General features: G+C 60.2%; 1 protein-coding gene across 7 annotated transcripts in view; it reads left to right on the top strand.

Moving 5' to 3' along the window:
• Positions 1 to 26441, top strand: part of PTPRN2 (protein tyrosine phosphatase receptor type N2) — a 697234-nt gene that overhangs the window by 455867 nt on the left and 214926 nt on the right. The window lies entirely within an intron of this gene.

Genomic DNA, 26441 nt, shown 5'->3' on the forward strand with positions numbered 1-26441 from the left:
CAGATTCGATTTTTATTCAATATCAAGGTAAATAGTCACGGAAGATGAAATAAGTATCGTCTGCCTGTGGCAGCAGCAGCTCAGGTGTCCCCCCACCCCCGTTTCTGACATTTCAGCCATGTTTTTCTAGGAAGTGCGTGATGTGTGTCTCCTTGCCCGGCGTGGCCATGGTCCTGCTGGGACTGGACGGTCGTCCCCCTGAGACCGGAGGGGCCGTCCGTCTCAATGACGTGTGAGCAGCTTCTGCCACGCAGCCGGGTAGCGTGGAGTCAGAAGTTAATTTCCGTGTAAAAAGCTGGGCTCTGGAGACGCTCATAAGAGCCCTAGGAATGTAATATTCCAGAAACCCCTTTTCAACCCTCAGCCCGTAAGACTTGGAATTGCTTGAAAGAGGGTGGAGACAATTAGAGGCAGGCACACAGGGCAGACCCCTCCCCGCTGCCCAGCTTCCGACGGAGCAGCGGAGGTGCCGGCGCGCCGGGCTCGGCCGGGCCGTCCTGGGCGCCCCACGCGCACCCCCTCCAGGGTCCCGCCAGGCGGACACGCTTCACGGATGCGGAACCAGGCACAGAGGAGTTCAGGTTGGAAACCCCCCTCCAGGTGGTCACCTCCAGAGCCGGGGCCTCGTCCCTGAATCGAGCCCGGGGCTCGCCGGCCTTGCAATCGGAGAGTCTTGAGTTCTGCCTTTTAGTGAAAGGCTCCCAGAGGCTCCCGTCACGTGGAGATGCGCCCACTGGACGGTCATCCTCAGAGTTGGCTTCCGGGCTCCGGCCCACAGAGGCCTGGCCTCCTGGACGCCCCACACCAGCCGCCAACGCGTCCTTGAACTCTTGCCTGAGATTCCCGTGGGGGAGGGTGAACCGGAGGTGCGTCAGCCTTCAGGAGCCGCAGGAACCCGGGGCTCAGGCCCACCCTAATGACCTCACTGTGACTTGATGCTGTCTGTAAAGGTCGCATCCAGAAGTCCCGGGGGTCAGGACCCCACTTTATCCACGCTGAGCGGGGACGCGGCTCGGCCCGTAGCAGGCCGGCGGAGGACGGTGCTTTCGGAACCTTCTGCCCCCCCGCCACCCCCAACACCGGGGATCCCGGAGTCAGGGGACGGGGGAGCCGCTCCGGGCGGCTTGCCGAGGGAGAGGTGTGCGTCACCCAGGGCTCCCCCGTCCCCTCCCTCCTGCCCAGCTCCTCTGTGCCGTTCCCCGGAGTGTGCTGCGTGCTGCGAGTTCAGGTCTGTCTCTCAGCCTGTGAGCTCCGGAGTGAGCCCCATGTGTGTCTCTGTCGCCCGGTGCCTCCTGACACGTGGCCGGAACCCAGTAACCCCTGGTTGGGACGGTGAAGCGTGAGCCCTGGGCTGCAGGGGGACCCCCCACCCTGGCACACGCCGATTCGTTGTGCTGGCTTCTTCCTGGGTCACTCGGCTGCTCTCCTGGTGCTTCGGAACCTCCGTGAAAGCTGCGTTGCTCTGGAAGAGGTTTCCTCCTGACCCGGGCCCGCTTTCTCTGTCACCCTTGACATAACAGAGGCCCCCTCTTCTGTGTTGGCCCCAAGGCAGCTGTGGCCCTTCTTTCTCTGACTCTGAGGACCCCGGGCCCCATCTCCATGACAACGGATACGAATCCCGTAATTGCTGATTTGAATACTTCCCCTCTGCTTTATCCGTGAGTGAAAATAAAAAGGCTGTTTGCACCCATGTGAAATAATTAGTAACCAGTGTAACACAAAATACAACCAAGTGCCAAATTTAAAATAATCTCACTTTGAAACAGATATGCAGCCAGTGCCATGGTGGCGAGCACGGCAGGGGTGGGTGCGGTTTATCAAGGTGGTCCCCACCTCTCCTGCAGTGAGGACGGGGCCCACCACACAGGCGTCTCCTTGAAACTGGGCCTCGTTCCTCAGCATACCTGGCACCGGCAAGGCCGCTGGCGTTTCACCAGCAGCCAAATGCCTCAGCCCGCACCTTCGCAGAGTGGTTACAGGTGGCAAGGGTGGCAGGTGCTGGAACGGTGGCCCCAGGCCGGGGCTCGGTCCTGGGCAGCATCCGTGGAGCTCAGAGGTCCCGTGGGCCCAGCCGTACCACCACCCCCTTCACCTGGACTCCGGGGCGCAGTGCCCTCTCTGTGGCTCCACTCCAGCCCTGAGATCGGTCCACGAAACCCACCCTCCCTGGGGCCACGAGCTCCTGTGATGTCTCTGCATCCCTCCCAAATGGGACCCCATGTCACCGCAGGGGTAGCATCTGCAGGACCGGCCTCGTGACCTGCCCCTGTCCTGCGGGGCTGCCCTCAGCCCTGGGGTCCTGCTGCCCAGCAGTCGCTCGCCCAGACCGGGCCACCACTGGCCTGGGCGTCAGGGTCCCAGGGCTTCTGCAACAAAGCGCCACAAACTGGGGGCTTAAAACAACAGAAATGCGCTCTTTCTCAGTCCTGAGGCCAGATGTCCAGAATCCAGGTGTCGCAGGGCCACGCACCTTCGGGGGCTCCAGGGGAGGGTCCTTCCCGCCTCTTCCTGCTCCTGGGGCTGCCGCGTTTTCAGCGGCGTCTCTCCAGCCTCCGCCCCATCCTCTCGGCCTCCTGTGCGTCTCCTCTTTTGAGGACGTGGGCCATGTTGGATTAGGGCCACCCGGCCCCGCCGCGGCCTCATCTTAACTAGATCGCGTCTACAAAGACCCTGTTGCCGAGTAAGGCTCCTTCCCAGGACTGCGGGTTAGGAGGTGCACACAGCTTCCCAGGAGACACCGTGTGGCCCTCAACACCGGAATATCGCAGGTGTCATCCGAGCACCGGGAGCGATCATCAACTGACCTACAGCTGAATCTCTCCTTTTGGGGTTACCGTGCCTTGCTCGCCTGACTCGTAAACAGAGTTCGCCTTTCTAGCCACATGGGTTTCCCGGTTAACAGTCGAGTTTGACTGAATGGGCCTCAGGCTACTTTGGGTCCCCTCCTCCCCAGGCCCCCCCGCACGCGCACGCGCACGCGCCCCAGGCCCGCCCACCGTCTGCCGTGCGTGAGCTGTGGCGGGCAGGTCGGGGCTGAGGAAGGAGACGGACTAATGTCCACGTCCGGGGTTGGGGCTGTGACTGAACCCGCCTGTCCTGTTGGACTTCACTGGGTGAGAAGGGCATGGAAGCGCCTCACTTACAGGCCTCTCCGATGATTGCGTATTTTCAAGAAAACATGAGAAGTAGACGATTTGTTATTTTCATACAATGAGCTCATTCTCACTGTAGTGTCACACTGTTGTCTTTTTCTCAAGATTCCTGGAAGTTGAAATCCCTGAGTTGCACCCCTGAGGCGCGTTGGCACCCGCTGTACTCCGCGAATAGGACGTATTTTTAAACTGGGTGGTAGGTTAACTGCACACGTAGAATTTTCACCTGCAGAGTTCACGAGGCAAGCGCGAGACCCTAATTTCCCAACTTCCGTGTACGCGACGCCTGCTCGAGCCTGGCGGGGCCCACGGTCGCCTCGGGAAGTGCCCTCGGGGGCGGCAGGGGCCCTCGGTCCGGTCTCGGGGTCACAGGTGCCTCCTCGGTGCCTCCAGACGTTCCTGCTTCCTGAGCCCCCGGCACCGCCGGGCGGGTGGCGGCTCAGCACCTGGAGACAAGGCGGGCGGTCCCGCCCCACACAGGGCCCCTCCGGGTGCCGAACCTGGACCAGAGCCCGGGGGCTGTCCTTCCGGCACCTGGACGGCCCTTCCCGTCCGCTGGACGCGCCTCACAGCCACTCCTAGGGGACCCGCGGGACAGCAGGTACAGGGAGAGCCCCTCCCTGGGGTGGTGACCCCAGGCTGCTCGCGGAGAGGCGGGGCCGCCAACTCTTCGTCAGTCTGTCCGCACAGACTTCACCTTCTTGCTGTGGAACGAACGCTCAGAGGCAAGTTAGGCTTCTGTGTGCGCAAAGCCTGAAGCACAGCTCTGTTTTTGGAGTGAGAGCATATAACGCAAACAGCAGTGTTCTAGGAGGTGACGTTCTTCCCCTGCCAAGCGCTGGGGCTTAATGCGGCACTGAAAACATCTAATTCTCTCCCGTTCCCGGGGGAACACCGCCTGCGATCACGCAGAGGGGTGGCCAGGGCTGGGTGTCTCCATGCCACCTGCGCTGGTTTCCTAGGACGGCCTCAGGGAGTCCCGCAGTTGGGCCAAAACGGACACCCATCGTCCTGATGGCTGGGATCTGCCACCCAGGCATCGGCCGGTCAGTCCCTCCTGTGCCTCTCTCCTCGGGCACACGTGCCACCTTCTCCCTGTGTCCTCGCGCGGCCGTCCCTCTGTGTGTGTCTGTGTCCTGGCCTCCTCTTCTTACCAGGACACCAGTCACGGTGGACCCGGGCCCACCCATGACCTCACCTTACGTTAATTGTCTCCTTAAAGGCTCATCTCCAAATGCAGTCAGATCCTGAGGTCCTGGGGTTAAGGCTTCAGCGTATGAACTGGGGGGACACGGCTCAGTCCCTAACACTGACCCTAACCCTAGGGTTAGTTTCACAGGATCACCCTTGGACGACTCAGCTTCTAAGAACTATACGCGTCCTGTGCTCCACGCCATGCCAGGCAGTAGCTGAAAAAGTGAAGGGTTCTACATGCCAGTCAGGGACGTAAACACTGTAAATAAATACAATGTAGGGTGTATGGTTAGAAGCATAATGGAATAGTCTTGGCCAAAACCCCATCAAATCCGTGGTTCGACCTGGGACACCAGTCACAGCACTAAAGTAGCAGCTACCACGGGTGTCGATAAACGACTGTCCCCGTTGCCGGTGGGCGTTCGGCTGAGAGGGCCGGCCGTGCTCGCCGCTGGCCGCGCCCCCAGGGCGGTTTCGCAGGGCAGCTGTGTCTCGGGATGTGAGGACCGGGGCGCGACGCAGACGCTCCCCTCCGCCGGGGTGAGGGGGCAGTGAAAACTTGCTAACGTTGAGACGGTATCAGTGGTGTTGCCATTTTATTTATTTGGCAAAGGGCGTCTGTTTCTCTGGCACATTTTCTTTTGGGTGTGCAGCAGGCCGACTAAAGGATTTGCTGTAGAGTTTACCTGGGGGTGTCAGCGGCGCTTTGTGGCGTTGCCCTTTGGCAGCAGCGTAGAAGGGCCTGCTGGTTAAACTGCTAATTTACAGATCTTCTCTAAGTGAACGCAAACAAACTGTGCGCCTCAAAGCCCTGCTAATATACAATGTTCAATTTTTAATTTCCAGTCCATCGTAGATTATGGGAATGAAAAACAATATTTAATCCCTCGTTAACACATGGATAAGAGGAAGCTGTCATTTTCGACCAGACAATAACGGGATTATCTCAAGAACTGTCAGTTTATGTGAAAACATTATGTTGCCCAAATTTTCATAAAAATTAGCAGTGGATAATATTCAAGATCAGAGCAATGGAAAGAGGGAAGTCTGCATTCATGGTAATAAATATTCATACTTGTCTGCTCAGGAGATGAAAATCTAATCAAGGGGCTATTGATGCGCTGGCTTTTTTTTTTTTTTTTAACCAAGACGTTTCATCTAAATTGGGTTTGATATGGAAATTCGTCTCGCTGGAGTCCTGCAGGCCTCACGGGGCAGGGTGTCCGCTGGGTCAGGTATCGCCCTGGCACGGGCCGCTGGCGTCCACCTCCACCTGAGCAGTGGCCGTTACCAACGGCTCACGCCGCTCCGCGTCCTCCGCATGTAACGTGTGGAGTGTTTGGGGCTCTCCCTCCCTGTTTTAAAGAAAAAACAACATCATTTCATGCCCGTTAACTCGTAGCTACTGCAGGGTTAAACACCGTCTGTGTCTTTGCTCTTGTTGACAATTACCATAAATCAGAAGACACTCTGCATGAGGCTTAATGACATATGAATGACTTTAAAAAGAAAAGATGGTGACTGCAGGACGCTGCTTTGTGTGTGTGTCCCTGCGATTTCCTCGAAGGCTGTGCTTTTCCCGACCCGTCAGCAGGCGTCGGCCCGCGAGGACCTGCCGCCGTCCCGTGCCACCTGGCCTTCCGTGCACGTGGCAGGCGAGCGGTGCGCGGCGTCCTCCAGCGCCGGGCCAGCAGCCGAAACCCCGTGTCAGTCAGGGCTCCCGAGAGAAGCAGCTGGCCGTCGATTCTGAGGCCGGAGCGCCCTGTCTCCAGGGTGGAGGTCCCGGGCAGCTGGTGGTGTCCGTTCCGGTCCAGAGACCCAAAGGCCAAAGCCCAGACGCCGGCCCAGGAGAGGGTCCGAGTGACGGGGGCGGGGGGAACTCTCCGCCGACTGTGGTCCTCGAAGGGGAACTTGGTGTAACTGGGGTTATTTGTGGTGGTGCTAATAGGAATTCTGCTCTTTCAAGGAAAGGGATAATTTGCCACAGGAAAAAAAAAGAAAAGAGTATTGGATTTAGACGCACTTCTGGCGATGCCGCCACCCCAGCCCCACTGCTCGCTAATTCCGTCTCCTCGGGGTCGGGGGAGAGTTTGCGGGATGTTGATCCAGAGGAAGCGCCCCAGAAACGCAGCGGGAGAGGACTCAGCATAATTGGCAAGTGGTCCCCGCAGCAGGAGGGACCAGAGAGGAATTTCGGATGAAGTCCCTGGGCACTCGTTCTCTGGGTGTGGTTCGTCCAGACGTTACCATGGAGGAGGGATACCCGGGACGGCAGGGCGAGTGAGCCAGCAGGAATCAGGATCCTAACCCCGACCTGGTGGGGAGGAGCCATAGCGGGTGTCTCCCCAGACGAGGACCAGCTTCCGTTCTCCGCAGCCGTGGCCGAGGCGCCCTCCTCCTCCCGGTGGGGAGCAAGCCTGGCCTCTCCTGACCTCTCCTCCCCGCGGGGTGGCCGCGGCTGCACCACTAGGGTCACACACCCCTGTATCCAGAGTCAAAGGGGCCCTAAGGTGAGGGGGCGCCCCATCCACGGCGAGCTGGCAGGACTCTACCAGGACCTGAGGAGGGGGCCAGAGGGACAGGGTAGACGTGTCCAAGCTCTGTCTTCGGGGAAACCCGGCTTTCCAGAACTAAGGCTCCCGGGACTGCGCTCAAGTCTGGGGGTGGAAGGAGTTGCGGGCGCTTATCCTCTCGCGCTGGCGCCACGGCCGCAGATAGGTGACATGCGACCTTCAGCAAGGTCATCAGAAATCGCTAGCTTGTATCTTCCCCTCTTCTGCTGTAGACACTTGAAGCCGGGGGGAGGAGGGGCTCCCCCAGTGCCTGTGGAAGACCTGCCTGCTGTCTGGTTTCCTCGGGCTTGAGGAACTAAAGGCTCCGGGAGAGCACGTGGGACCCACCAGCAGCCCGGACGGGAAACCCACAACGGGTCAGCCGGGGGCCGCAGGGCACGGGCGCTGCCCTGCTGCGAGGGGCTCCTGCACGTAACCCCGGTCTTCCGTTTATCCGTGTGCGTGTGTGCGCACGTGAGAGCGTGCTGCGTGCACGCAGACCCGGGCCGCTCTGGAAGCCTGCGGGGCCGTGCTCCCCACTTTCTCCTGGTGCCCTGCTCCCAGCCTGTCTGCCGGGGGCTCAGAAGTTTGCTGATGGAGGCGCAGTCAGGTGGGCCTGCGGCTTCTCTAAAATTGAAAGTCTCTGTTAGGGAAAACTGGGAATTCCTTGAGGGAAAAGTGGTTGTGAACATTTCGGAAGCAAGAAGGACACCGTGCGCTGGTGGGGACACGCGAGCCGCGTCGGAGCTGGAGGCCGCGGGGCGGGAGCTGCAGGCCGGGGGGTTAGAGGACTACAGGAGGTTCACGTGCCTGATGGACGCGGGTGGATGTTGGCGCAGCGCTGAAAGCAGTGGGACCTTGCATTCCAGGCAGGTGGGCAGCAGCCTGTCCCGTTGGGCCTGGGAGAGGGGGGAAGGGGGAGCCCGGGGGTGCCGGGGGTCGGGGAGGGCTGGAGCCGCGGGGCTGGGCGGGGAGAGAGCGCAGGGTGGCCCGCCACGCGACCCGACGGCCGCTCAGACGCGCACGTGCTGGGTTGGCGGGCGGGTGGCCCCTTAGTTCCCCTGGTCACCCCTCTCCTCAGGCCCCGTAGCTGGACACGGGCTGCCGAGGACCCTGGGATTTTGTGGAAGTCTGGATTTGGGGGCGGGTGGGCGGCCAGGCCAGGAGGAGGGGAGAGACCACCGTGGTGTGAATCAGGGAAGAAGTTAACCTGTGGAGCCCAGGCCGAGGCCAGGGGGAGGGACGTGTCCAGAGGCCCCAGACAGTCGGCACTCGACGGCACGGTCCGCGTTAGTGTGCGCACGTGTGCTCCGGCATGCGTTTAAGGGAACTTTAACGCTCTGACGTTCCGGCAGCCGTGGAACATGTTCCCCGGTGAAGTCCCGGAGGAGCTCGAGGACTCAGTGACGGGAGGGGATGTGGGTGAGTCATGCGGTGAAGCGGGGCTGCTCCCTGAGGCCTGGGTGCGGATGGGGCAGCGCCCCTGCGGGCGCTCTATGCACCCCCCCCAGCAGATCGGCCCAGAGCCGCCCCCGGGCAGTTCTCACCCGTCACCGAGGCAGGAGCGCCGACGCCCGGCACAGGCTCTGAGCCCGCCCGGGGCCTGGGGTTCAGGGGCCGGGGGCCCGGGTCTCAGCAGGTGGGAGCAGAGGGGAACCATCCCCACCTCACAGTCAGCCTCGAGGGTTCCTCCTGGGGGCGCCGTGTGACCATGGTGTCTTGCGCAGCCCAGGGCACCGTGTGGCACATACCAGCCCCTGGGGCTGCCCCCCTCGGATCCCGCTGGGGGGGCCCCGGCTGGGGGACGTTCTTGGCATCTTGGAGCCTGGCTGAGCTGTTCCCCACCATCTGGCATCAACAAGCGCGACGGCACGTCCACCCGCTGGCCTCGCAGAGAGACCGGCTATGAAATACTAGGCAAGGCCAGCGGGCGCGGCACAGGGCTGGTGGCCGAGGGCAGACGGCTCCGCCCCGAGGGGCCGCGAGGCTGGCAGGAGGGGGGCTCCAGGAGAGCAGCGCGGCCCGTCCACGGCCCCCGGGGCGGACCTGGCGTGTTCGTCCCGATTCTGTCCTTTCTCTGAGTTCATCCAACACTTAGAGCTGTCACCTCGGTCTGTGACACATTTGTCTGCTAACTGAGGGAAAATGTAAACTGCTTGGTCTTTACTTCGGCACTGAGTGGGGAGCCCCGGACCTCTCTTGTCAGTTGAAACAGTTCACGGGATTCCACGTGAAAAAGGGACAACTGAGGCGGCGAGTCCCTGGCCCAGACCCCGACTCCCGGCAGAGGCTCCGGGCCCTTCACAGGCCTCCTGGGCGTCCATGGGCCGGGCTGGGCGCCCGGCAGGTGCGCAGAGCGCTCATCCGGGCCCCAGAAAAGCGGAGGCGCCGGGAAACGTTCCTAGAAACGATCTGGTGTCTCGGTGAAAGACCTCGTACCCCTTCTGAAACCTAATATGTCTACTTTATAACTGCGTGCGTGCTGTGTGCCGCGGCGGTGCTGGGAGTCCGCGACCTTGATTTCGACGTCTTTACGAGGCTTGGCTTGGCCCTGCGCGGGGCCTGGTGCGAAAGCAGCGGGGGTTGTGGCGGGCGTGGTGACCGGGGCTCCCACGGCTCCCTGGGGACGCCGGGCCGGCGGTAGAGTCGTGCCGGCCCTGCTCCCTCGCCACCGGGAGGGGACGTGGGGCGGACGACCCTGGAGGAGTCGTCGGGTGCACCAGCGCTTGCTCGCGGCCCCCGCGGGACGCGTTTGCCTCCCGGCCCGTGCGCTGAGCCCTCGGTTACCTCCGCGGGGGCTCCTGGGTGCCGTCCCCTGAGCGACCCCAGGAGGTGGTGGCATGTGTGTCCTCGCCCTGCTGTTGCAGACACTGCAGGCTGTGTCCCGCACGCCCCTGGGCTCCGGGCCGCTGAGCTTCAAACCGATCCATGCGCCAACGGGACCCGAACCCCCGCGGGTCTGGGTGGGGCCGGCCCCCCGCCCCCAGCCTCCCCGCCAGCCCGCTTCGCCTTGCACAGGCCTGTTCAGTCTCCGTAGCTGTTGGTCTGTGAGATCCATTCATGCCGATTGACGGGGATCCGGTCCGTCCTTCCGGCCCTGGCGTCAGGTTCCAGGTTAAATCCAAGTCTCAGCTAATCCATCCACCCTGAGGACGGTCCAGCTGTCCCACGGTGTCACGAGCGGGGCTGTGATGGCGTCTCTCTGGGCACGGGAGCTGTGGCTTCTCAGGATGCGCGGACGGAGAGGGGTGGGTTCCAGGGGAGGCCTCCACGCGGAGCTGGTGGCCCCGCTGCAAACCCTGACGCTGCTGCTCACGGGCGGTGGGACTGCATTGAGGCGGGAGCCTCGGCGAGTGACGGTCCTCCTTGTCATTGCGGGGACGGAGGGGTGCACGCGGTGGGGACGAGGGCAGAGGTGGTGGGCACCGTGTGCGCGTGCGTGTGTTTTATCTGTGTGTGCACGTGTATATATGTGTACGTGTATAGTATTGGGTATCATGTAGAGTATATGTGTATGTGTATAGTATGTACATGTGAATACGTGTACAGTGTGTGTGTATGTGTGTAACCTGCCTCTGTGTGGTATGGATGTGTGTGTGTATATTGTGTTATACCTGCATGTTTGCGTGTTTTATGTGGGTATAGTGTATATATGTGCATGCGTGTGTACGTGTATTTTATGTGTGTATTTATGTGTATGAATTGTGTGCACGTGTGTTGTACATATAGTGTACATACATACAGTGTGTGTGTGTACGTGTATAGTGCGTGTGTGTGTGTATACATGTGTAGTGTGTGTGTGAGTGTGTACAACGTAATTTCCTTTTCGCCAGTTTACTGACACAGAGGTACGTCAGACCAGGGGGACCAGAGCCTCCGTTTGTCCTAAGTATTTAACTCGAGCCCACGAGCAGCTGCCCCGGTCCCTGCGGTTGGAGCGTGTCCATCACTGAAGCAGTGTTTGTATAAAAGGAAAAGAAACAAAGAGCAGCAGAAGCGACGCCTGCAGCCCCGAGCGTCTAGCCTCTGCTCTCAGGGTGTCAACGCAGAAGCAGAGGCCGTGTTCTGAGGAGGCAGAGGCGGGTGCGCCTCCTGTGATGCTGGCTGTGAGGGTGGCCTGTGGGGAGGGCCCACTGAGGCGATTCACACGTGTGTTCTCCAGAACCCTGGTTCTGTACAAGACCTTCAGGCAAGGGGGTCGTGGCTCTGCAGTTATGCTGGGTGATGTCCCACCCGGGGCTCCTCGACCGCCACTTTTTCGGCTGAAAGTCCTCGGCGGAGTTTAAACGATCACCTGACCTCTGGTGCCCACCGCGACCAGAGCACTGAGGGTTTCTGGAGTCAGGAGTGACCCCAGGGACCGGGCACCCCGCCTTCTTGTGAGGACAGCCCATCTGCCTGGAGCCCCATCACTTGCCTTCCAGCTTCCTCACTGCGGCATTTGTTTTCTGGGCATTTACGCTTGGCCCCCGGCCCGCACGCACTGCCGGGCTGGGAGAGGCGGGAGTGACTTTCACGGCTGAGGTTGCAAAGCTCTGCCCATCGCCACCCTTGTGCCCCCAGGACCCGCGTCTGAACAATGCACATCCTAAATGCCAGCTCTGTAGATCCTTCTTACAGAGCATTTTATGGTGGATGAGAGGCCCTGGCGCCTTTTTTTTTTTTTTTTTTTTTTTTTTTTTTGCCAATTTGTGAGTATTAAATATTCATTCCTTCATCTCATAAGCATTTTGTTAACCTCAGGAACCATGGAGCCACACACACCGGAGGCTTCATCCTCAATGCTTTTCAAGGCAAGGCAACATCTGAGTACCAATTTCTGTTCTGAAAATAGAGGTGAATTTAAAGATGAAAAGTCACAGATCCTGCCCTCAGTTACCTTATAATCTAGTGGGAGAAATATGATGAATGCATAACAATTAGACAAGTCAACAGTGTTGTGATGAATTAGCATATGTGAAACAAACAAGAAATTCTCTGTGTTCAGAAAAGACTCCGGGGGCAGGGACTCTAGTCCCTCGATGGAACTTCGGAACAGAGAAGGTGCTTAAGCTGCTGTGGACAGTCACATCCTGTCCCATGAAAAGACGTGTGAAGTCCGTGCCCCCGGGACTCAGAATGCCCCCTTTTGGGGGGCTAGGGTGTCTCCAGTGTCGCTATTTCAGTTGAGACGAGGCCATGCTGGGGCAGGTGGGCCCTTAATCCAGCGCGGCCGTGCGCTTAGAAAGGGGACAGCACCTGGACCAGGCAGAGGCCGCAGGAGGCCCCCCCCCCCCCCAGGGACCTCGTGGGGTGGGAGATGGCAGCCCTGCCACATCCTGACCTCGGGCTTCGGCCTCCAGACTCTGAGAGAATAAGTTTCCGTTGTTCTGGGCGCTCGGTGTGCGGTGACGAGCGAGGGCCGCCCCGGGGGCTGACGCAGCTGCGTGTCAGTGCGACGCAAGGTGTCCGGGCAGAGACGGGGGACGGACGGCAACCGGGGGTCCCCGGGAGCTGATGAGGAAGCCGGTCTGGAGCCCAGCACCGGCCCAGGGAGACGGTAGGAGATGGGGCCGCTCCGGTGGAGCCGTGCCGAGACCGAGGCCGACCCCTGGACGGACGCGGGAGTAGAGGCCTGGTCCCCCCAGGCGCCCATCAGAGCACCTGCCCCTGCTCCCAGCAGGACACTGGCCTCCCACGCGTGGACCGCCACCGCCCCCCGACCAAGTCACACCCGACGGCTTCCAGGCAGTTGTCTAGTTTTATCAGCTTCACTCACCCGAAGAATACGAGACTTCAGCGCGTGGGCCTCACGGGGGTGTCCTCTCCGCTGCGAGGAGGGGCTCTGCTTCCCGTGTGGCGGCTCCTCCGGGGCCCCTTTAAGAGAGAAGAGGTGCGCTCCCCCTCGTCTCCTCGGCTGCCTCCAAGGAGCCGCGTTTCATTTATCCTCCTCTTGATTTTTAATTAACTTTAGGCTGGTCCAGCTGTGCCTGTTCTAGACTCCAATTTTGACAACTATTGACTGAATTGCCTGGTCAGTTCCATGAAAAAATAAAAATGAGCCCAACCAGCCGGGTGCTGACTGAATCGACCGGCCCACGCAGCCAAACGGCTTCTCCAGCCACCTGGTTCCAGATGCCACGAATGCGTTCGGTTGCCTTATTTAAAGCTTGTGCATTTATATAAATGTAAAGGACGGTCTGCTCTCTGCCCACAGAGTAATTGTCTAGCTCTATCACCTAATTATCTCAACACGGTTAGCGATTGAGATATTAAAGCAGAAGATTAGGTATTAAAAGCGTCGTTAAAACACAGAGATGAGATTTGCATAGATGATGTCTGATTCCAAACGGGAAATGCGTTCACAGAGGACGCGGTTAGATATCGAGCCCCAGCTTGCAAAATCCGCACAGGAGCACAGGTGAAAATTCGTGACTACGTCCACAACAGGAACTCTGCCGTCTTTTAAAAAGTTGCACTGCTGTGGATGTCCCAGAAGTGCTGGTTGATGAGACAGCTGGCGGATTCTGTTTGCAGCACATGGTCCAGCCCTGGAGAGGGATCAGGGGGAGGGTGGGGCAGGGCAGCCGCTCCGCGGTCATGTCCACACCCTCCGGAGAGGCGACCTGTCGCGGCCCTGGGCCTCGTGAGTCCCGGGGCGGCCTGACCCCGCGGTGCCCCCTCCCGCAGGCGCCAGGCACACGCCGAGCCGGCCGGGGGGGCCCTCCTTACAGGGCACGTGAGGAGGCAGCCTCCTCACAGCGGGGTGCCAGGGAAGAGCCGCTGCCCAGCCTGCAACCATCACCCAAAGCCGGGACGTGGACGTGACCCCGGGTTGTGCTGCTGCTTGGGTGGACGCCCCCAACCCTGCCGCCGAGGACTGCTTCCCCACGAAGGCTGGCCTCTCACCGGCCTTGTCGCTGGGCGAAATGCCAAGTGGACTTACCGAGGGTCTGAGGGTCTGGGCCCGGAACAGCGCTGACCGCACCGCGATGTGCGCACTTTGCGACCCTCCGGAGGGAAGATGTAAAGGAGATCAATCAGTCCAACAGAGCAGACAGAATCCCTCATAACAGCCACGCTCTTTGGCCAAAAAAATGTCTTAAAATTGGAAGAACTGTGCGCGAAGTAACTGCCGTGGCTGAAAAAATACTTCAGAAAGATTCTGGGGTGAAGTTACAGAATTTACAGCACATGTGAAATCCATTCCCTAAATTATTCACAGCAATAACTTAATCTCATATATTTAATGTATTTTAAGGCTTTATAAACTTTATAAGAACAAGACCTCTAAACTACTGTAGAACCTTTGTAAGAAGTTTTGTAATAAAACAGGGAGAAACCAGAAAGCGTGTGCCCCACAAGTTTGCTCGTTATGTGGCAAAATATTCTAAGAGAGTTGAAGGGCCGTTTGAACCCGTGTCCACAGCATGTGTCCACAGGTGCTGACCTGGGTGGATATGGGATGCTTCCCAGAAAACGTCCGCAGATGAGATAAACCTTCAGAGCGAAAGAGGCATTCGGAACTATTTCCCTTCCTGTGGGATACCTCACAGCTTCCAGAGCCATTCAAACAAGTATCAAAATAATATTGGATTTAGACCTTCAAATATGTTTCGGACAAAATATAAACCCAATCTTGGCAAAAATAATGAAGCCTACACAACCATGTGACTGTCACCGATGTGTGTTTTAGAGCAAAATGATCGCCACACCATCACGTAAGCGGCCTCTCCGGCCGCGGAGCACAGGCTCCGGACGCGCAGGCTCAGTGGCCACGGCTCACGGGCCCAGCCGCTCCGCGGCACGTGGGATCCTCCCGGACCGGGGCACGAACCCGCGTCCCCCGCATCGGCAGGCGGACTCCCAACCACTGTGCCACCAGGGAAGCCCGGGAGTTACTTTTAAATGTTGTTTATTTCATCTTTTTCTCGTCCTTTAAAAGTTATTTAATAAATTCTCTACGATGTACACCATGTATTAGGACAATAGTAGATGGATATGTTGCCAATAAATCAGTAAATATTGGCAGGTGTTCAAAAGTTATAGAAAGAGAACATTTTAAAGCAGAGCCAGGTGACTGATGGTGATTTGAGGGCTGGAATTTTTTTTTTTCTCGTTCATCCCTATCTCTGCTGTTTCTCAAAAAAATGCTGACCTTTGTGATTGCGAGGCCTCCGACCTGCATCACCTTGGGGGCAAAGGTAAGCGTCCCGCCAGGCCCGGCTCCCTCTCTTCTCAGCGCGGCCCCGGTGGCCGTCGGCACAGCATCCTGCGTCGTCCCCAGTCGGGGCCTCTCCCGTCTTCCCTCCCGGGGAAGCCACACTTGGACCCCCGGACTGACTGTATCTGGGTCAGTCCACGCAGAGAGTTTGCATATCAAGTCCACGTGCAAACCATGGTCCCGGCCTCCCAGGTCCACAGTCCAGGCCCAGAAGTAGCCCCGCAGGCCCAGGACACCGGAGACTTGCCCCAGGGCTCCTGCCCTTGTTTGGCTATAGCGTGCTCGCGGTGGGGACCCTGGGACACCTCCTTCCCCGGCATCAGGTCTGTAGCTCGGGAGATGGAGCAGGCAAGGCAGCTTTGGTCGATGGTCTGGCTTGGGTGGTCACGGTCAGCGGGTTCCGGGTTCTGTCTGACTCAGGCCAGGCAGCGCGAGGCCTGCCGCCCAGCAGACGGCCCGGGGCTCTGATCTCATGGGACCACGGCTCTCAGCCCACCTGCCTGCGTGGACGCCTGCAACATCAGTGCTGGACCAGGCCCCCCAGGCTTCGCTGTCCAGAACGTTCCGCGGGGCTCAGAGCTCTCCTCTGACCTTTCCTCGGCCTCTGTGTCTCCCGCTGGCCCGCGGGGCGCCCGCTCTGCTCTCAGCGCCGTCCACAGAGCCGCTCCGGGGGACTCACGGGCACACCTCCAGCACAGAGGAGGGTGGGGTCCCGTGGTCCCCACCCAGGCGGCCTCAGTGCCACGTCCTGGTCCCACCGTGAGGACCAGAGGGCTCCGTGGCCTGACACCGGCCCAGCCTGCGCCCCGCAGCTTCCCCGGGGATGTGGGCAGGTCCCACCCGTACCTCCCAGCCTGCCATGCAGCCCAGAGATGAGCCCGGGTTTCCGCATGCGGGACCTCACCTCTTCCTTCAAAGACATCAGGGGATTTGAAGGTACTCTCTGAACTTTTGCACAACCAAGAAGCGCCCGGTCCCTCTGGTCTCTGCAGGACGCTGCTGTCTCCTGGGCTGAATAGCGAGCAGGAGCAGGCGACATTGGAAGGGGCTTGTCCCAGAGGCTCCACCCAGGCCTCCCTCCCTCCCGGGCCAGCCGGCACCTGCTGGGCCCTGACCCGGAGCGGCGAAGGGGGAGGAAGGTGGTGTCTCCACACTTCCCAAGGCTGCTGGGACGGCCGCAGACCCGGAGGGTTAAGCACAGACGTGTATCTCTCACACCCGGAGCCCGGGATCTGGGGTCCAGGTGAGCGCAGGGCCGGGTCCTCCAGAGGCTTCTCTCCTTGCCGTGTAGATGCCGTCTTCTCCCGTGTCCTCACGTGGCCGTCGCTCTGTGTGTGTCTGTGTCCTGATCTCCTCTTCTTATAAGGACACAGTCCTCTGGGCTCAGGGCCCACCCGTGACCCCGTAACCTGATTACCTCTGCAAAGACCCTCCTCCAAGTGCATTCTGAGGTCCTGGGGGTTAGGACTCAACACGTGATTTGGGGACACAATTCAGCCCTAACATGTGGGAAGTGATGTCTCCTTTTCAAGACCAGTTTCCCTGCAAACACCAGAGGATGGAACTCTCTCCACACATTTCTGTTATTGTTGATGGAAACGCCCGTTTTGTCGTGAAAGAACTTCCGGGGAGAGCTCCGGCCCCTCCTTTTCTCTGTCTGATCTTCCAGGCCTGTTTCTGATAAAGCATCACCAAGGAGACGCAGCCGTGACAAAGGGCCGCCTGCCCGTCGGGAAGGGCTTAGGGTGTTGACTGGAGGATTTTCCACTTCACATTTACACAGAGTCAGACACAAAGGCGCTGAGTGAAGTGCGTGGGGAAGAGGGGCAGACAAAGCACAGGCCCTTTTCCTGGACTGCAGCCCCGTCCCCGGGGTTAGAGGCTCCCCGCTCTCCTTCCTTCCTGGGCTGATCTTAAAGGAAACGCGCCTCCCTCCCGGCCCCCGCGCTTGGCACGCGGTGGGTAGCCCCGCTGCCTTGGGTCTGTGGCCTCCCTGCCACGCGGGAATAAATTCCCCCCAGGAGAGCCAGGCAGGGCTCTCCCCCAGGCCCCCTGGCCATTCCTCGTCTTGCTCTCCTGGGCGAGCCCCTCTCTGCCCCTTGCGCCTGGCGGGCGGGGGATGGACTGTGGGTGGGGTCCTGGGCGGGAAGGCTGCTGCCCCCGGGGTCCCCCCCCCGAGGATGGGGACACCTTCCTTCCAAAATAAACGCTTCTCGTGTGGGCCTGGGGAGGAATGACCCTCCAAACCCGGCCGGCTAGCGTGACCCATTCTGAACGGTTCGTTGGGTCATCGGTAGCATCCGCGTCGCTCCCCGTAGCTTTTAAGGAAAAGCGGGAGAAAATCTGAACAGTCTGACCTGCCCTTCGTGAGCAGCGACAGCCCCACAAGAGAAGCTGATTTCAACGTGGAGCTTAAAAGTAATCATCCGGGGGGGAGGAGACGGCTTGGTGCGGAAACCACGAGATTAACACTTCTTGATCCGCGTACGGCCTCGCCGCCTGAATGTTGTTAATAAACGTATCTCAGTGTAAGTGGGGCTCCCTGTACATTCTTAAGTCATGGGTTGCTTAATACTTGTTTTCGTAATTGTTTTCAACAGAGATACACAAATTAACTCTTTTTTAAAATATGGTGGTGCCTTGGACTGAGAGCTGATGTAATTGGGCAAAGAGGCTGCTAACATTTAGACGTTTTTTTAACAAAATAATCTCCTTAGAAATACAACGTTCCTTAGTTCTGTCACTGTGATGCGGGGATACTTTTAGCATATTTTAAACATCTGGACACAGAGGTGGGCACCATCTTAAGCAAACTCAACCCTGAAGCCTGATATAACTCTGTACTGCAGTTTTCAGCACCGCATAAACTCCACACAGAGGTTCTTGTTTTTGTTTTGTCCTTACCAGGCAGGTATGCGTCACATCTAGAATGTAATTCCGATAACTGTGTCCCCTCCCAGTCTTTGGGGGAAATGTGTGTCGTCTAGAGTGAGCCCGGAAGGCGGGTGCGTGCACCAGCGACACAAGGGCAGAAGATTTTGTTCAATTACAAATACGAGGCGTTGAGGTTTTGTGCCAAAGAAGAGAACATTTGCAACATAGGCGTCTTGCTTCTCGTGTAAAAGAGAATCCAGTGCGTCAGAGGATCGGAGGACACGTGAGTCTTGCCTGAGAGGTCCCCACGGCCTGATCGCTTCCCGGGTCTGGTCTGGTTCCTTGTTGGAAGTCACTGGTGGTGGCCGACACCTCCTGCCCGGGGCAGGAAGGAGGGCGCAGCCGGGTGTGGACCCGCGGGCTGGGCACTGCCTCCTCAGGGTGGGCTCTTCTGCCGTGACCCAGCCTGGCTCGAGCAGATTCTGGACTGGGAAGCCCCTGGACAGAAGAATTGCTCCTAGCACGCGGAATCAGGGCCAGGGACGGCCAGAGGTGGGCGTCAGGGAGCTTCAGTCCGTTTCGGTTTGTGGTTAAAAAACAAAGGCGCGTTTTTACTCATGACCTGTATTTGTGTGAATTTTCAAATGCGTGTTGTGATTGATTATGTTGAGAAGTTAAGGGATGGTTTAGATTCTTAGCCGATACTCGTTTTATGACTTAAATAGCACATGCGCTTGTTAAGCCTCACCTGCCACCCCGTAGTGGGTGGGACCCCAAATGGCCTCACTAAAGGGATGATTAAAAGGCCCTGGTTAAAGAGCCCTCCTCGGGGGTGGTCAGGACCAGCGGCCACCGGTGTTCACTGGGGCGAAGGGCAGGGGCGGCCAGGATGCCTCGGGCCTCGGCAGGTCCTCCATCCTCGTCCTCGGCTCTGCGTCGCCTCAGCGCCCTCGCCCTGCGCCTGCGTGAACTCACCTTGCTTTGGGCAAATCAAGAAGAGTAAAGCTCTGAAACCCCTAATTCACAGAACATTTCAGAGGTGACCATTCACTTTCCTGAAAGAAAAGCATTCTACACGGCTGCGCGGCGAGAACGTGCGCCCAGGTGTCTGCCTGCCGCTACGGGGAGGGTCCACCGCCCCCGGCCTGGGATCTAGACCTCGTTGTCTCTGGAGAAACTGGGGGTCTGGGGCCCCCACAGCCCCTCAGTGGACCCCTATTGAAGGAACGTGAAGCCAGGCCCGGTGGGTTGAGCAGGGAAGACTCTGGACGCCGTGCCGGATGTCTGTCTTCCTCCCGCCTGCCTCCCTCTGCGCGTGCTTCTTTCTCTCTCGTTCCCTTCCTTCAACTTCCCTGCGGTAGCCCAGCCGGGAAAGCCTTGCGTGGGGCTCACACATTGAGCTGCTGTGGAACACCAGGGGCCCCACGTGGGAAATGGCCAGCAGTGGTTCCATCACCGTTAGAGAGTAGCATTGTCTCTATTTATTAGGAATTTTCCCTTTCCCTCCATAAAATATTTCCAAGCACATTTGATCTATAATTTATTTAAACCAAGGGCATTTGAGTAGAAGGTGGTATAAACTAAAACAAGGAGAGTTTAAACGTGTCGGTTCCTGGAGGGCAGTCCGAGGTGCAGGGGGCTCCCCCGTGGTCTGTGCCTTCCCTCCCTCCCCAGACAGACCCAGCTCTCATCGGGGCCCCGCCCCGTGGCCAGGAGAGGGCGTCCCCGCCTCCCTGGAGTCGGCCACCTGAGATCTGACCCCGAGGCCGCGTGGACGTCCCATCAGCGCGGACGGACCCTGCATGGGGATGAACGCATCCCCCGTGGCCGCCAGGACAGGACAGACAGCAGGCCTCCAGCCGGCGTCTAAGACGGCCAGAGAGCTTGGGGCGGAAGCCAGGAGTGAGGCCGAGCGGATGGAGGGGAATGCCGGCTGCCCCTCCCGGCCCTGGCTTGTTCTGTGCAGGAGAGAGTTGACCACGTGGGCTCCAGCCCGCTCGACAGAGGTTTCCCGCTACGTGCATCTGAAACAGCCCTGAGCCATGCCTGGATCTAAACGACGGCCAGCCCGGGCTGCTCATTCTCGAGTGCAGGGCCCGCTGCGGGCGGGGATTCCGACGGGGGGGTGGGGCTGGCCTGCCTCAGGATTCAGCTGTGTGACCTGGAGCAGATAGGTAGCCTCTCCGGACCTCCGGCCTCCTGCACTCCTCCTCCCAGCCCGCCCCACCTCCCCCAGACCCAGTGGGGACCCTCACGTCCGAAGGTTTTAGCTTGGGAAGGGAGCCAGAGAATCACCCGGTCGCCTCTGAGACCCCACCCCGTGTTCAGGGTGCGGACTCGGGCGTAGAAGCCCTGGGGTTCTGGAAGCCAGCCGAGCGGACCTGCCCACGGGCCTCATCCCTGGACCTGCAGCTGGGCCGGAATGTGGGGCTGGGGTCAGAGTCCACGTCGGGGGCTGTGCGTGTCCAGCCTCCTTCCCTCCGTCTCAGCGCGGCTGGGGCCTAGCCAGTTAGGGGCGGGCCTGGGCTTCACGGTCGCCCCGGCCGGTGTGTGTGCCGCGGGTAGCCAGGAGGCCCGGGGCCGGGCATGGCCGTCGGAGGGCCGACCGCAGCGTGGCCCCGAGACATGCGTCGTCGTCCCGCGGTTTGGAGGCTGGGGACGCTGCTGACGCCCTCCCGGGGGGGTCGGGACTGTGCTCTCCCCTGTAAGCGGGCGGCTGTGACCCACAGGGCCGGGCCCCGCCCGTGAAATAGCGGGAGCTCCCATAAGGGTCCCGTCTGTCCCCGTAGGCTGACCCGTCCTCCGTGATCACCCCTGCCGTGCTGGGCCCAGGCTGCGCCCCGCGGACCGGAGGCGGGGGCTCCCCGGCTGTGCTGGCCTCGCAGTCGCGGCGGGACCCCGCCTGCTCACGCTGTCGCCAGGGCGAGGCCCAGGGCCTGTGTCTCGGGAGCCCCGCCTGCTCGCGGCCCCCAGCTTCGCCCTCACGCCCCCCGGGCCGCCCTGAAGGAGACCTGGGCTGTTTAGGGTCCACTGAGAACCCGACTCTTCTCGCAGTAAATTAAGAGGCTCTCCGTTTTCGAGATCAGTTTTCTACCCTTTACCTAATTTCCTAGGACGCAGACTTGAGTCATAATTGGAAGCTTCTGAAGAGCCCTTTCCGTGATTCCCGCTTTGTCTTGTAAAACTCCCGGCAGCTCCTGGTCTAAGTGTCCTCGCTGCCCGGGGACGGCGGACAGGAGCCCTCGTTCTGCCTCGGGGACCTCGAGTTTCTCCTCCTGCCTTGAGACGCCCGCCCACCTCCCCACTTTCCAAGAGTGTCTTGGGAGGCCCAGGGGACCCTCCTCGAGTCTAATCACATTTTATTACCCTTTTCCTCGCGGCTTGTGCTCCCCTAGGTTCAGAGCGGCGGTATTGGGACGTTTTCCGGTGTTTCCTTTGAAGCGTTCACAATTGCGTGCTCGCATTTAGGCTGCCATTTGCCCGCGGTTGGTTCCTACGTGCTGAGGAAAGCAGGCCCAGCCAGGCCTTCTTCTTCCCCGTGTGGCCCTCCCGTGCGTGGCCCTCCCTGCCCTCCGGCCCGTGGTGCCACCGCCACGCCCTCGCGTGTCTGGGGTCCTTCCCCTCCCCCTCCCCCAGCACCCACGTGGGGTCCTGCGGCTGGACACTGAGGCCCCGGGTGTCGTCCCCCACCTTGGCCGTCAGGTGGTCTCTGTTCGTGGGCCGTGCGGCCGTGAACACACGTGACACAGAGCTGCGTGTGTCCCCGGGAGAAGCCTCAGAAACATGAAGCAAATGGAAAAAAAAGGCAAGTTTCAGCAGCGTGCATACGAGAGTGACCATTTTGTGTGTCACCTCTACGAGGCGTGGGACACGGGAGCCGCGCAGGCCGGGCCTCGTGAGTCCGCCTCCTGCTCCTCCCATGGCTGGCTGTGCACCTTCTCTAGGTGGAAAACTGTCCACTTGAAAAAGAGGAAAGAGAACCTCTTGGTCCTTCTTTGTCTTTCTTGATGAACATGCCCTCGTGTCCAGGTCCCCGCCTCTCGCCTGTCTGGTTTGACGGAGTCCAGGTGTCCGCTCTCCTGTGGGGTGGGTGGGAAAGCCGGGCCCCTGCGGGACCACCCGCTGGACCACCGTCCGAACCCGCAAGAACATGACAATCACAGCAAAACAGGAGAAACAGAGCCCGTGGGGTGCATGGCCGCGGCAGGAGTTGGGGGTGACCCGTCCTGGCCCAGCGTCTGCTCCCGGGGGTCACGGCTCCCCCCTCTGGCCCCCGACCCTCCACCGGCGAGTCCCCCGCCCTTCGGCCGGCAGCTCTTCCCCGGCATCAAAGGGACCTGGCGCGGAGACACTGTGACCCGGGAGTCTGGAGAGGATGCCGTCACCAGCCCGCCTCTCCTCGCCCCTCCCCTCTTTATCAACAAATCTCCGCCCGTCCAGTCCGTGCGCAGACCTCGGCGGAGATGATCAGCACCGAGGCAGGGGTTGATTTTTAAACTACGCGTACGAAGCGGGGAGCTGTGTGTCAGCCTGTTGTGGAGCGTTTAAGGAGAAGCCCGAGGGCGGCCACGTGTGTTAACACTCCCTCAGCAACCAGCCCCCAGAACGCGGCTGTTCTCGCCTGACGTCACCCACCCCCACGGCGGGGGTGGGGTGGGGGGGGCGGCCTTCAGGGCCCAGGGAAGGGGGTGCTGCAGGAAGGTGACCTTGACCCGCGGGAGCGCTGCAGGTGGAGGCAGGTGGGTGCAAACCCAGGAAGCAGCGCGCCACCCGGCGCCGGCGCGCCACCCCCTGGGGACGATTAATTCATTAGCGCCCGAGCCAGCCTGCGCTGTTTCCTTGTAATCACACCCACCTCACACACTTGCTTTTGAAGACATTAATTGCATGATTAGTTTTATGATTTTTTCTGATTACCAATTAAGTTACCTTTTTTTGTATTTCATACATGCCATTACGGTTTACAGTGCAGCTTTTTAAATTTCTCACCCAGCGGGGGACCTCACACATTTGAAGGCTACATTATCCACTGAATAAACAGAGAGAGTTTAATTTTCTGGGCGAAGTATCGGCGTGGACCTGGGAAGGCGATGTTTCAGATATTATGCGATCAGGAGTGACGTTTAATTTTACAGGGGAGACATCTTGGTTTTCGCTGTCACGACGGTGCCCGCGGAGCGTGACCTTAGCGCCGCGTGGGGACCCAGCGAGAGGCTCCGGGGTCTGCCGCGGACGGAGTGCCGCGCCCCCTTCTCTGAACGGTGCTGCGGCCCCTGTCCTCCTTTCTGCGCGGCTGCTCCCACCCCGCTGACCGCGTGCCTGTTGGCGGTGGGTGCCCTGCCCCGGAGACCCGGCGGCCGCCGCCCCAGGCAGGGAGCCGCCCGCACCCACCCCACGGCACCCACCGGGCAGGCGCCCGCGAGGTCGGGGACGAGGCGGCAGACCAGCCAGGCTCCGGCGGCTGCTCGCAAAACGGCCTTCGGGCCCTTGGTGTCCTGTCCGCTCCGAAATCTCCCCCTTCCCGCAGGAGAAGAGGCGCAGATAGATGTGTAACCAGCGGGCAGGCAGGGGGACACGACGCCTCCCTGGGTGCACTGAAGATTCTACGAGCGGGGTCGTGCGGGAGGGAGGTTAACCGTGCGGTTTAGCGGCATCGACTCCCAGCTCCGAGCACCAAGGGGCCGCAGAATAATGCCGTTCACAGTATCGTGTGTGGGTTGGAGACCTTCGTGTTGATTTTAAATGTACGTGTGGGTCCGGTGCTCTGAGGGCCAGGCCGCCCGGCAGGGGAAGCTGCTGGAGGTCTGAGGTAGTTCTAATTGGATGTGGCTGCAGGAGGAGAGAGTTCCAATTCCGATGTTGAGCCTTAAAAGTATCAGCTTGACAGAGCTCTGCATTCTGGCGGAGGGAGAGGGAGGGGACCACAAAAGGGGAGGAAGGCCCCTGGGAGCCCCTGCGTGCCGCGGGCACCCCGGGGGCTGGAAGCCCGCCGAGAAAGCGCCAAATGGAAGGTGCCCACGATAACAGGGAGGGCGGCTGCACCTCAAGCTGCAGTTTTTCCTGAAGAGTAGGAAAAATTGTGGGGTTTCTTGGGTAACACTTACTTACTCCTGGCTTCCCTCCGTAACCAAACTCTCTCTCTCGAACGCCGGCTGGGCCCATGTACAGCCCTGAGTGATGTGTGAGCCGGCCGGCTCTGTCACGGAGGTGACAGGGGCACAAAGGTCCCCTGGGGGCAGGGTTCTCGGGCTCAGCGACCCCTCCCTCCCCGGCCTGGGAGTCAGTACCGCTCCCGTATACTTGCGGCTCCCTCTAAGGCTAATTTAGGGCTTCTAATTCAGGGGTACTGGGAGGAGCCACCGTGTGGAGTGGACGCGGGAGGGGAGGGAGGCTCCCCCCAAGTTTTAAATGAAACGGGTTTCATTTAAAACCCAAGTACAATACTGTAAGTTAAAAAATCTATCAGGAGGGCTTCCCTGGTGGCGCAGCAGTTGAGAATCCGCCTGCCGATGCAGGGGACACGGGTTCGTGCCCCGGTCCGGGAGGATCCCACGTGCCGCGGAGCGGCTGGGCCCGTGAGCCATGGCCGCTGAGCCTGCGCGTCCGGAGCCTGTGCTCCGCAACGGGAGAGGCCACAGCGGTGAGAGGCCCGCGTACCGAAAAAAAAAAAAAAAAAAAAAAAAAACTCTATCAGGAGAAGAGGACAGTCCCGTCAGCCGGCCTTGAGCTGTCCCGAGGCCCCAGCTGGTGCCTGTGCGGGGCTTTGTCCTGAGTGGGCAGCTGTCCGACCAACTCCCCCAGAGTCGTGGAAGCACAGGAAGGTTGAACGTGGCCCAGACGCTTCGGGACCCTGCAGTCCATCCAGAAAACATCCACATGAAGCTACAGGTTCCTGTCGTGCGGGCCGAAAGCTTTCCTGGTGACGGCCGAGCTGCTTTCCGCCCAGCCCACGTCACCGGGCTTTAGGTCGGCCGCCGGAAGGGACCCGGTCTGACCGCTGCGCAGGGGCGAGCAGGATCCGGGGGGGGCACAGCTGCTCCGCAGGACCCCGGACCAGGCCCGCCCCTCCTCCGCGGCTCCCCTCACCGCGCTCAAGCGGAGGGGAGCGTGACCCGGAGGGCGGGGGCGCCGGGCCGGCCAGACCAGCAGCAGAGGGGCGGAGGCACAGCAGAGCCCCCTTGGCTCAGCGTGTTCGTCCGGAACGGAGTCCAAACCGGGCCCTCCTCCCACTCGGCGCTGCCCTCTGACCCTGGGAGACCCGGGGTCCCCACGCCCCGCCGTCCCCCCGGGGCCGGTCCCCTCCTGGCCACCCCGCCTGGAGCCGGGAAGTATCAGTACTCACAAATGCCTGCTGCTGGGTGAAGGAAAATGAGTCTGGGACAGAGAGGCAGCCCCGCTGGGCGGTGACACCCTCACACCCCACACAGACACACTCACAGTCACACAAGAGTGCGTGAAAGCCCCTGGCTTCCGGAGACTCGCACAGTGTGACCGGGTTAGCGCCACCAGAGGTGGCTTCAGGAAGGCGGTGGATGCTCGTGGCTCGAGGGAGGGAGGGAGGGAGGGATTTGCACAGACATCGGAAGGGGCAGGTACGTGCCAGGAAACACTTTCACGCGTGGGCTTGGCACGTGCGGGATAAGATGTGTGGGACCCGGCCCCGTGCCTGCGGCTCCCGGTCTAACGGGTGGACAGACGCACACCCTTGGCCTTGCGGTTTGGGGCGGCCCGTGCTTAGAAGTGCGGCCTGTGGGCAGCGTGTGGACAGCAGGAGCGGGTCCCCACGTCACAGAGGAGACCTCTGCTCTGGGCCTGGGGCTCGGTAGGGTTTGCCGACCAGGCCTGGCCCAGGAGGACACACACACAGGGCAAGAGAGGCTGAACCAGGCTGCAGCCGGGGCTGGGGGCATCACTGGTCTGTGTCCAGGGGAGAGCCAACCGCCTGCCCTAGCGGCGGTCCCCTCCCCTGCTCCTGTGAAACCCTCTGCTTGGCTGGCTCCTGCGGCTCCACATCCGGCCACCTCCTCCCTTAGCCTCTGCGTCCCTCAGGGGCGCAAATACGTCCTAGCCATCCTTAAACCCCAGGAGCGCACCTTAAACCTGGCCCACGGTACGCTGCAAGTGGAAGTTCTCCTGGTCGGATGGACAGGTGGATGGAGGGTGGAGGATGCGGACGTGGCGGATGGATGGGGGACGGGCGGGTGATGGGTGGGTAAGTGGGTGGATGGTCAGACGGATAGACCGGTGGGTGGGTGGGTGATCGGGTTGTCAGAGGAAGGAATAACCACACAAGCAAATGCAGCTTTGGTGACAGTATTGGAAAGGCTCTGAGGAGATAAAAAGGGTCCCCAGGCCAGTACATTGCGTCATGACATGGGGCATAGGGTGCTTTCTACATCTTCAAAGTCAGGAAATGCATGTTTTTGTGAAAACGCGTGTTTTATTGTATTGAATACTTGTATGGAA

The sequence above is a fragment of the Kogia breviceps genome, chromosome 9 (assembly GCF_026419965.1).
Source record: "Kogia breviceps isolate mKogBre1 chromosome 9, mKogBre1 haplotype 1, whole genome shotgun sequence".
Classification (NCBI taxonomy): Eukaryota; Metazoa; Chordata; class Mammalia; order Artiodactyla; family Physeteridae; genus Kogia; species Kogia breviceps.